Source organism: Centroberyx affinis, unplaced genomic scaffold, assembly GCF_046629955.1.
Source record: "Centroberyx affinis isolate AG114_WGS23_722 - 3 ecotype Tasmania unplaced genomic scaffold, CSIRO-AGI_Caff_v1 ptg000335l_1, whole genome shotgun sequence".
Classification (NCBI taxonomy): Eukaryota; Metazoa; Chordata; class Actinopteri; order Beryciformes; family Berycidae; genus Centroberyx; species Centroberyx affinis.
The window spans coordinates 154,991-166,867 of NW_027279010.1; positions in this window are offsets into that span (position 1 = coordinate 154,991).

An 11,877-nucleotide genomic window follows, 5' to 3' on the forward strand; every position below is an offset into this window, starting at 1 on the left:
GACTATCCATATGAAGTGTGACCATTTTATTTGTTGGAGTGACAGTGTCGTAAAAAAAGGCAAACTGAGGCAGAAGTATCAATAAAATGACTCTTGATTCAAGGAAAGTCTTGAAACAAGTTGATTTGCATTGGAAACAAGTGACATTTTCTCAACCTATGGCAATTTCTTTCCACTTTAAAAGAAAAATAGGATTTTAAGACTCAATTCAAGATTTCATGGCTTGTTAAGATAGATACTTTTTGCACTGCGCAGATCCTCCACCTCAAGTTTATTACCACTGGCGGGCAATTTGAGAAAACGAGGGAAAGCCAGTTGTAGTAGTCTTATCTTGTATTGTCCAGGCAAAGATTTCACCCTCCAGTTTGTTCCAATTATCCCTCAGCGGAATAGGAAAAATAGTTGAAGTTAATTGAGTGGAGTGGATCGTTCTCAGATGTGCTCAAGCAGAGGAACAAAAACTGATACAGATGGAAAGCATGGAATAAGAGAAAGAGAATTGAAGGGGGGGATGGAGGGAAGACGGTCGATTGGAGAGGAGGAAACTTTCCCAGAGAAAGCCATAAAACTGATTGATGACTTCCCTCGAGGAATGTTTCCCCAGGTGTGCTGCCTGTGTGTGTGTGTGTGTGTATGTGTTACAGTGTGGTTTAGAAATGCTATCCTTGGAAGCAGGACAAGTGCAATAAAGTAAATTGAGGGGAGAACTAGCACGTTTGCGCGTCAATATTGCATTTTGGCAGCATAAATACAAAGACACAAGAGACTACAGTGAGCCTTGAGGGAGGTGGAAGTAAATTGTCATCATTTAATAAATGAGCTAAACAACACGATAACACCATATTGATAATAGAAACCATCTATGAAAATGATACCAAAAAATGTTAAACTGTTTAATAAACCACTTGGAGGCCCTTAAAAAACTTGGATGGCCTCAACAGGTGCTATGCCCTGCCAAATTTTGCACCCTGCAGCAAGTTGTGTGCTTAAAATTTCATATCATAACAAACAAAATACCGTAGAGCTGCAATTATAAAGGTCAACATCAAACCACCAGTGAGAGAATTGGAGCAGATTTCACAACACATTGGCATCTCGTTTGATGGATTAGCTGCACTTGAAAATATTGACACCTAAAATGCTACAATATGGTACTGTTAGTTAAGTAACTTCGGATGAATGATCAGACATGAGCGTGAGGACACCAGATGTAGAAAACAGTATATTTATTTGCATCCACGGTCTACATTTCTACCTCTTCATTACTGGTGTCTTGAGGCCACAAATAGAGAAAATGCATGTGATGGTACCTCTAGGTCGCTTGGGCCAAGGCGGATCCAGGAACTAGAAAGGGAAAAAACAAATTTCACTGAGGCCAAGAGGCTGCGCAGTATAATGAAAGCACTGTGCCACAGCAGTCATACCCTCATCCTGTTAACGCTTGGCTCTGTTGAGCTGAAGCTTTGAGTTTTCCTACAGTCCTTCAACACAGCGGCATCTTCTGAAATTAAAACAGTAGTAAAGAAAATAATGACAAATACATCACTGCACACTTTGCCACACTAGAAGCGCGGTCAGTTACAGCAAGGGAATATGAAGGATCAGAGGCTGCAAGTAGATCTACTATTAACTTGGAGATGCATCTCGCATGTCCCCTCAATTCCTGGGATCGTCTCCCCTCAACTCCTAAGCGCATCTTCAAGGAGATCGTGTTCCCTCCCCTCTGACCTTCTCCAATGTATACAGAAGAGGTACAGAGACAAGATGTAAGGAAGTGACAGAGAGACTGTTGACATACTGTCCCGGGACAAACCTGGGCTTTGCAACAGGCTTCTCTTTCAGACATTGACCCACGGTAGCTGGAGGATCACCTCTCCACTGGACACTGGGCCAAATTTCTTAGAGGAAGAGTTTGGTGATGCACTGATATCTCATCCTGAAAAACACAGGAAAGTCTGTTTTGGAGGACTTATGATTGATAACCCTCATGATATGGGGATTGTTTTTTTTTAAACCACGTCTGAATTGTGTCATAGTAACGCAACATAAAAGATGTCTGTAAAGAAATTGGACCTTGACTGTGCACTTTGGCTACACAGCTTGGTTGGCAAAAAGAGTGGAAAATATTTCGGATGCCACGAATATAAATGCGATGTTTTTCCAAGTTTCGCTCACTTAGTGTCTGGCATGGCTGTTGACAGGTGCTGGATGGAGATGGGAAGCAGACCGCTGTGCTGCAGTGGATGAAAACCTGCAGACAGACCACAAGTTAACCTGCATGGTGCATTCAGGGGTCAACGGTCCAAAGATGGAAAGATCATAATGAGTGACTTAAGCATTTTACCCTCTCCTTCTTATGCCGTAACGATACTCTGTCCACAAAAGGTGAACATGTAGAAGACAAAGCGCTTGTAGTGGGAGGGGTTGGCAGGTCCAGAGGTTCCTCCTGTTGGTTTGTAACAGGTCAGGCATTTGTCATTCTAGTTCGGGCATCTGAGGGAATGAATGGTGCAAAACAGCTAAAGATCCAGTCCTGTATGGGCCATGAGAGCCAACTACAAGGAGATAACATGTAAGGCTGCGCTCAATATTCTTATATCAAGAGTTTTGTTCCACCATCTACCCTAAATTGTGTCATAGCACAAAAATTAAAACATATGTTACTTTTTAATCTACAGCAACTACCTGGGTTGCTAAAACAAGTTTTGCAGACTGGATCCTCTATTTTTTCCCATAAAGGAAAGGTAGCATTTTGGAGTAGAACTCTATCCAACGTGCATCATTTAATTATACCAATGCATGTCAGTATGCAATTCAAACAGCCCAAATTTGGGGGTGTGAAGTCAGGAAACGTTATCCGGCTGCAGTCCATTGACTGACCCAGCAAAATCCACCACACATCCCCAATAGAGAGGACTGTCAACAGGTTTTCACCCAGTCTGTCGCTCACTCCATGCAATCTGCTGCTGTACGATCTATTGCTGTGTGTGGCTATGAAAAATGTTGTTGCCTTTACTTGTCCACCACCAGCACAGCTGCCACCAGCTTAGATCTGCTTTTATGTCCTGTGGGGGGATTAAAACAATTACTCATTCTGTGCATGTAGGGAGTCCATAAAAGCAGATGTACGCACTGCCAACACCAAAAGTTGTGTAGCCATGTCATCTTATCAAAAATAAATTGCTTAAACTGAGTACGTGAGTTCTCTTGACCAAACCGACACTGGGTCAGCAAAGTGAATAACAACCTTCACTTGAATCTGTTTAAATAACAATGTTTGGATGTGTACCCATGAAGAAGCAGGCTCCAGCGGAAAGAGGTTGCCCAACACTCCTGTAGGGTCAGGACCAGAGCGGGGTCCATCTTGTTCAGGATGCGGACCTCAACAGCCTCTGGAGGAACTTTACGACCGGGTAATCCTCTTCAGCGTAGTACGACCCATACTTCCAGTCTGTAACAAGTTAAAGTGTTTCTCGCTTGTCCAAAGTAACTTCCTGCTTTAGCGTTCTGTGAATAAAACCTTAGTTCTCCAAACAAATTATCTCATTTGATGAAGAAAAACAGCAGGACATGGCAATCTTGATTAAAATGTTAATATGATTGCTTACTTCTGGCCAAACAAATGTCATTATCTACAGACGAATTTCAGGCATTGTGTAAATTCACAGTAGAGATTTTAGTTCTTTTGGATGATGTAAAACATTCATTCTTCTAGTGTTTGAGTTGCCAATATACAGGGATAAAAAAAATAAAAATAAAAAAAATCATTGAAAAAATATTTTTTCCAACCAAAGCGGATAGGCTGGTAGATACTATCCCTTGTAACACTCCAATAGGTCCTTCCATCACTTCATATGACATGACATTTCTGTATAATACAGTATCTTCATCCATCTGAAAAGACACACATAGATTGGAGTTTTGGTTATAGAAGCATTTCTCTGAGTCAGAGATGCTGGAGGCAGAAACAATGATATTGAGTTAAAACCGCAAGCCAGACAGTCAAAGAACCAGTTTTTCAGAGTGGAAGTTAGCCAACTTGCAAATTTGAATGGCAAAGAAACTTGGATCAACATATAAAATGAAAAATATAAATTGTCAGCTAACTAGCTACACAACAACTACATAATTTTGTATGGTCAGATTGCAATTTAGTTGCACAGAAGTATAGGCTTCATGTTAGCTCCCTCCCTCTCTTACGTCTTGCTGTTGTAACTGGGCTTCAGTTAAGTGTTATTTAGCCAGAAAAACTGTGGTTCTTTGGCTCCGCCCACTGAGGTTTAACTCAACTGATGAGATTGTTTCTGCCTCACAGAAACCAAAACTCATCTGCAAAACATGCACTGTGACTCATTCATCTAAAACCATTACATGCAAATTAGAATATATGAGGCTCTTTATCAAGCTGTGGTCAGAGTCACACAGCATTGGAATTTCAAAAACAAAACTCACCTGCATCTGAGTGCCACAGTCCTTAACGTGGAACTGATAGATAGCATAAACTGCAGTAATACCAACAGGAGCGCAGGGACCATCAGGCCCCAGCAGGCTGATGCTGGACAGATCCAGGTGTCTCCGGCAGCCACCACCACAAACTGACCAGCCTTAGTGCAGTGGAGTGTTACTGAGAGTGAGTGTTAAGTTTGGAAGAAAATGATCAAGATTTATTTCTGGATCTGTCACATCCAAGACAAAAATCCTCACTGCAAAGAGATTCTACTCAGTTACAGGCTGTCCAAATGTCCAGAAAATGTAAATGAAATTCTAAACAGGCCTTTAATGGTCTTGAAATCAGTTAAATATAGAATTCCAAGTTTATTTCTTAATTTGAGAAGTCTTAAATGTTGCAGTTAGAGCACCATTTCTGCAGTGGCAAATCAGCCCAGTTATGCAGATGCATACTTTGATTGGTCTAAAGCAGTTTTCATTTTCAGGTTTTTCCAGTTGCAAAATTGGTGTTGTCTCTCATTCTAACTCTTTAGTCTTAAATTTAACTTGATGAAACTTGCAGACACCCTGAAGTAACATTTCTATACAATTCATGTGAAAGACAACATTCAAAACAAAATAATAAAACATTTTAAACAGCTCAGAGCTTCACAGGCTGTCTGGTTAATGTCTGAAATTCCACACAACAGTTTTTCTTCCTCTCTAACTGAACATCTCAGAGTGATTTTGGCCTCCACGTCTACAGCAACGAGGAGACAGAGGGCAAGCTTATTCTCTGTCTCACCAGCCTCACTGTGTGACTAGCAGACTAAAATCAGAAAATCAGGCTAGGACGTCTCTTGCAAAGATAAAAACTACCTTAGGGAAAGCAATCAGAATTGATTGCAGGCTGGCCTATCGGATTTCTTGCAGTTAATTGACACATGTGGCACAATTCAACTGGATCATAACAGTTGTGTCCAAACAGAGGAGCATATTTTTCAGGCAGTACTGGCAGAAAAAAATGATATTTATAGTGGTTATAATGGATTGCTGGTAATGTTTTCAAACAAGTTACAAGTTAGAACAGTTTTTTTTCAAACTTGAACCTAGCACAACACACCTACCAACAGTCTAGCAAAATGCTCTTAAAAATGATTTCTTATTGGAGTTCCCAAACAGATATCTGAAAATGGGATTATTGACTCTGGAGATTTTACCTCTATGCTATCATTACATCTGAGAACTATCCATTGATTACAGGCTATGGATTGGTACCTTTAAATATTCAAGTATCCAGAGAGGTTACACAAATAGTGAAGCATAATTATTTAAGCAGAAAGTTGATATTTCATAAGAATTTGCTGGGCTAGTCTGCAAATAACAACCAGAGCAAATGATAATATATTTAGAGTCCATCTTTACTACATTTCACAGGCGATATTACATTTCCAAATGTATAACCATAAACACTCAAACACCATCTTTATTAGACTTGGTTACTTCAGTAGAGCTACTTGATGTTCCCAGTGTTTTCCAGGGGAGAAATACAAATGGGCCCAAGGTTGTTTCCTTATGCATCTCTGGAATGAGAGAAAATCTGAATTGACTTCATCAGTTGATCATATTCAGTTGATTATAACTTGATCAGCTGAAGCACATGAATAATAAATACTCCATTTCATACACACAGGCTATTCACTACATATATTCAATATACCAGATGCAATACCATTTCTGGTATACTTGGTTTTGCTCCTCAGTGCCCTCTTGTGGCTGGATGGGTAAGCAGCTGGCTTGGCTCTGCTGGTGTGACCACAACTCTCACAGACGGAGTCATCACCATCCACCGACCTCCACCTGATACATGGAGGAGAAAATAGGGTTTAATTTTTGGTCATCATGCCACATTTGTTTCTGAAGATAATTTTTCAGACATTTCTTCTTTATTGGAGTACAGAAACAGAGAGGAGCGATATGGGATGGCATGAAACATTAGTTATGAGCCAGAAAGCCATTATGTCATTTTACAACATTTATGTCATACAAAAACCCAACATTGCTAGAACATGGTATGTGCCACAGAGTCCTCCATGACTTTCCAATGGTATATGAAGATAACATGAATAAAATAAGAATAAAATATAAGCATTTTGTATTGAAACTGACCTCCCATTGATAAGAGAACAGGCCTTTTTCACCGGGTCCCTCTTTGAAATGGGCACTGCTTCCAGGTAACATGTTATATAGATCTACAGTAGATAATACAACGCATGCTGAGCTCATACTGATTCACATCACAGTGCAGATCATGCTTGCCTAATAATAAAAGGGCAGGTCTGTATCCTGCTCACTAACCAACAGAATAGACCTCTACTGTATGGATATTAAAAGACAAAGATAAATTTTGGAATCAGTGCTGACAGTGTGTCTGTGATCCTGGTGGAAGAGGAAAGGTTCGAGTTGAATCTGGAGGAGTTTGTCCTGGACTCGGGGCAGGAAACGGGAGCGGGAGCCGGTCAGCTGGGAGTCTGTAAAACACCTGCGAGGTACAGAAGGATCAGATTTAATTTCTGCCCTGAACTTGTATTGGGCCAGTGATTGGGTGTTCTATAATGCTAATGGGATACTGGATAAGATAAGATAAGATAAGATAAGATAAGATAAGATAAGACTTTATTAATCCCCTTGGGGAAATTTGGGAACTGATTCACATCACAGTGCAGATCATGTTTTCGGGAGCTGGTAGGGAACATTTCAGCAGAGTGGATTCTTGCCAACATTGGGTCTTGAACCCTGGTCCTCCGGTTGTAGGACGGTCTCTAACCACTACGCCGCCAAAAACTGCTCAAAGGAAGCAGTTCTGTTTGCAGAATTAATACGAACTAGCTTTACACCGCAATGGTCATCAAAAAGCCTTAATCTCTCAGTGCTGGGCAATAATTTGGGAATGAAAAAGTACTGTACTTACCCCTGGTGGTCTATGAAGGGGTATCTGGGGTTAGAATTCACATCAGCGGTTAGAGTAGCCACACAGCTGTCTACATACAGACGAAGAGGAAGATGGCTGGCCACATCTACAGACGCCTCAATGTTGACTATGTCACCCAGGAAGTAAACAGATGATTGGCTCTCATTGCTCCAGTCGTCTGAAAAGAGATAAGACGCAGCAACGTTAAGAGGATTTCTGAAGACATCTATTCCAAAACTCTATACATCCATTTTGGGAAAAAAAGAGTAATTTCCTGAATTTTCTCATACAACATTTCTAAGTTTTATAATTTTGTCAGTCAGGGACTTGATCAAAAATTACTTTTATTTGTGATGAACAGGTGCACAAAGAATTTTACTATATTAACTTACCTATTATCTTTTAAAAACTACTGTAATTTGTTTTCATTTTATGCAATCAAACATTTTGTAAGAGTCACTTTTTTTAATATATCATTTTGGAACAAACAGGCGTCTGGTTACTCAGACTGAAACCAACCCACCTGTCATGAGCCTGAGGTGGAAGTCTAGGTCGTGATGAGTGGACTGGGTCGAGATCAGGGGGCTCCAGGTCGGCCTCAGCGCCCTGCTGCTCACTCTGTACCTCCTGCAGGGTGAGAAAGGGACTTCAACCTGGCAACCCTAAATCACTTGAGTAAGCACTCCATTACTGCAACTACACAATGCAAGAGAATGTAACTGTTGAGTAGAAATAGCACGTAAACATAGCATAAGAAATAATACACGTAAAATATGCGGAGAAGACATATCACTGCAACATTTGATTTTTTCTTCAGTATGTTTTGCTCACAGCTTAGTTTGGGTATGAGAAGTGTGCTGGTAAGGCGCCCCAAAATACTTGCACACTTGCAAAGGGTGCTAGCAGTTGTAACAGCAGTGTTACATGCTGGTTTCTGCATACTGCTCCACCATACAAAGAGAAACAAAAACCAAAAGTATTCCAATGGAAAACCCAGTGGTGCTGATAATGTGCCTTACTACAGGTACTGAACCATACTGGTACAATGCAAAAACCTATTTGCAAACTAGCACAGTGTATAAATCAGGTTTTTTCTGCATATTCTAACAACATGCAGCATCAGCTGAACATATCAGACGTTTAAGATCATTATTGCTACACATTTGCACCTTCCATATTCACACTGCACTGGAATGGCAACTCCCACTGCTTGGAAGATGCTTCCAGGTAAAGGTGGTGGAGGAGTGAACAGGAGCAGGTTGTTGTACAGCACAGCACTCTCCGTCACCTAGGAACAGAGACCCAGAGCATTATCAACATAAAAACACTAGGTGGCAGCATTACACAATTATGCTCCATCTCCTTTAGCTTTGGTTGCATAGGGCAGACCTACTTAAAAGTGTAGCTGTGTGGATATGGCACCATATTGTATATATGCTTGATTGCTCTACAGTCAGAATGACATTACACACTGATTATCAAGAGGCTCACTAACCATTAGTTTGGTTCCACACTCGCTCAGTGCCGCTCTGATGGTGTAGTCCCCACTTCCAGATCTTGTGGCTGTGCAGTGATCTTGTGAATTACTGACAGGCCCAAGCCTCAAGTGTTTGGGCTCAAAAGGCAATCTGTGGCCAAAGAGATAAGCCTTCATTACAACCTCGATGCTATCCTCATGGCATTTCACCACAAAGGTCTTGACCTTATGCTCTCTAACAGCAGTTCTTCCAGTAGGATCCTCAAAGTGAGAACTGGGGTCACTTGTTGGATGAGCGTTTGGTTTGTATGCCTGGTTCTGTGACTTGGCTTCAAGGGCAGCCAAGTCAGAGAAAGACATGAAAAGAGGTTTGGATTGGTAAGTGTAGCACTCAATTGCCACCAACTTACACAGTACATACAGAGAGAATGCAAAGTGCACAGGCATATGAGCCATTTTGGTGTTGCATTGAGAATGACTCCTCTGGTAACTTCTACCTTGATCAAAAGTTCCCTTTTTCAAGGCAAAGCTGTCAAATCAACAGATGACCAAAAGGGTTTTTGGCTTGTGGAACACAAACACACCTGAGACTAATCATCATTGATTAATGACTAAATACCATGACTGTAAAACTCACACCTCACCTTGAAAATATTGATACCATTTCACTAGATGCCATTTTTCTGTCAAACGTGCAAAAGACAGCAGAATAACCTGCAGTGTTATACAAAAGCATTTATTCAAGATGAAAAACTGTACATATTGCATTTCAGGATTGCAGGTTCAGGAGAAAATATTGACATGTACCATACAACGAATGGCATCTAAGGAGTAACAGTGTAACATAACACTGGAAAGGTAAACACTTTTCGTACACTTCATACCATTACCCATCCACTTTTTACATGTGCAGTTGTAGTGCTGCAAAAGTCAATGGTCTCAAAAATGATGGTAGGCATCAAATGTCATTCCAAATGGTTGTCCAACATCAGGATGCATAAAAAGAAGTAGAAGTAATAAAATAATTTTATAAAAGGCTGACATCATTCATATGAAATTACTAGGAGAAAGTTAGAGTTAAATTCTATAAAGCATCATTACAGCTCTCACTGTAATCTCTCCTATAGGTCTTTACCACAATTTGGCACCAGGAATAGTGATGAAAGTATGTCACAGAAAAGGTCATTTCAACTTTTATCAATTGCAGAACGTCCCGTTTGCCGACTACCCAGCCAAAAACTGCAATAGTGTTCTTAATGTAATCTCTCCTTAACATACTGTATCTGCTGTGATTTGGCTCCAAGAAACAAAACAGATTATTTAAACTTTTATCCATTACTTTGCAGTTTGCTGACGACCCAGCCAAAAGCTAAAACAGAGGTCTTCTGTTGTGGACTGCATTCCCGCTTGTGAAAATGTTTTCTTCAAAGCTCCCCGGCATCATGCATCTTTCCCTCCTCAGCACTGTCACTTGTTGCCTCCTCTGCCCGTCCTTTGATCCCTGTGTCTCCTTTCCACATCTCCTTTAGACATTCTGGGAGAATGAGAGAACCAGCAACAGCATCTGAGCAGCAGGTTTTAGCTGTATAGTTCATTTTATACAGAGAGATGGATACGTTCTCTTTTAATGTTCAGGCTTCAGTGTTTGCAAAGATATACTTAAAGTCAATCATTCAGTAAGCAGTGGTCCTTAAAATATATATGTGTAAGAATACATGCATGCAAGTTCTCCTGAAACAGATTTCTTTTCTTGTGCTGGCTGGAGTGTCTGGTGAGATTTCAGCATATGTGTTATCAAGCCAACTAAACCTAAGGCTTAAGGCTGAGGTCCGGGATCCTGCAGGTTTTTGCTCCTCTCTGGACTCTGGTGGTTAATGAGCCACACCTGGGTCACGTTCAATAGCCCCAACACGGAGGGAACAGGACATTTAAAAGGAAAAGGTAGTGCGTTGAATGTCGTGTTGCAAAGCATTTGCTATGGGCTGTTATTGGCTAAGAAGGCGATTCTGTGCATCCTCCTTGAAGAATTCTCCAGGCCAACTGCAGAAATGCGTGACAGGCGTTTGTACATAGCCAATGAAAATGCAGAATCAAAAGATGCTGCAATCGCAAACATATCGTTCAAAACAGAGCTAGGTTGGAGCGTGGCCCAGGTTTGTATCTACCTGACACCAGGTGTGGCTCATTAACTGTCAGGGAGGAACAAAAACCTGCAGGACACCGGACCTCGAGAACAGGAATTGAGTATCTAGGTCTTAAGATATTCTAAGCAGCATTAGTTCGACCAGTGGTTCTCAATCCTGGTCTTCGGGAGCCCCAGAATCCTGCTGGTTTTTATTCTAGCCATCTTATCAGGAACTATTTTACACCTGAGATGCAAGGTGAATGCAATTAATTGCCAGTAGCTACCTGGTGGGATAGAAAACCAGCTGTACTCTGAGTCCTGAGGACCAGGACTGAGAACCGCTGAGTTAGACCATAAGCAACACTGGCCAGTACAAACTCTGAACACAAGTGTCTTTGCGTCGTGTGCGTCCCACCTTGCTCGGATGTCTCGAGGACATGGCTCTCACAGAGGAAGTTCTCCAGCCTCTGCTCCTGATGATGGAAGTACCAGTCCTCCACCACCTCCTCATACTGCTCCAGCATCGTCTCACACTGAGTGACACCCACCAGCACACACACACACACACACACACACACACACACACACACACACACACACACACACACACACACACATATTCAAACACAGACAAATATTGTGTGTTTCAGAAGTACGTATACATTTTTATACATTAATACTCAGTGTATTATTAAATATTTTTTCTGTTTCCAGGTACACCTATTATTTATGGACTATTGAATGTTGAATTATTTTGTTAAAATGACTAAGTATATTAAAAATAACAAAAATTACACAGCTGTTTTTCACTATTATGAAAAACTGTATACCTACTTTTGAAATTGAAACTACTTTTGAAATGATATTTAAGGTATA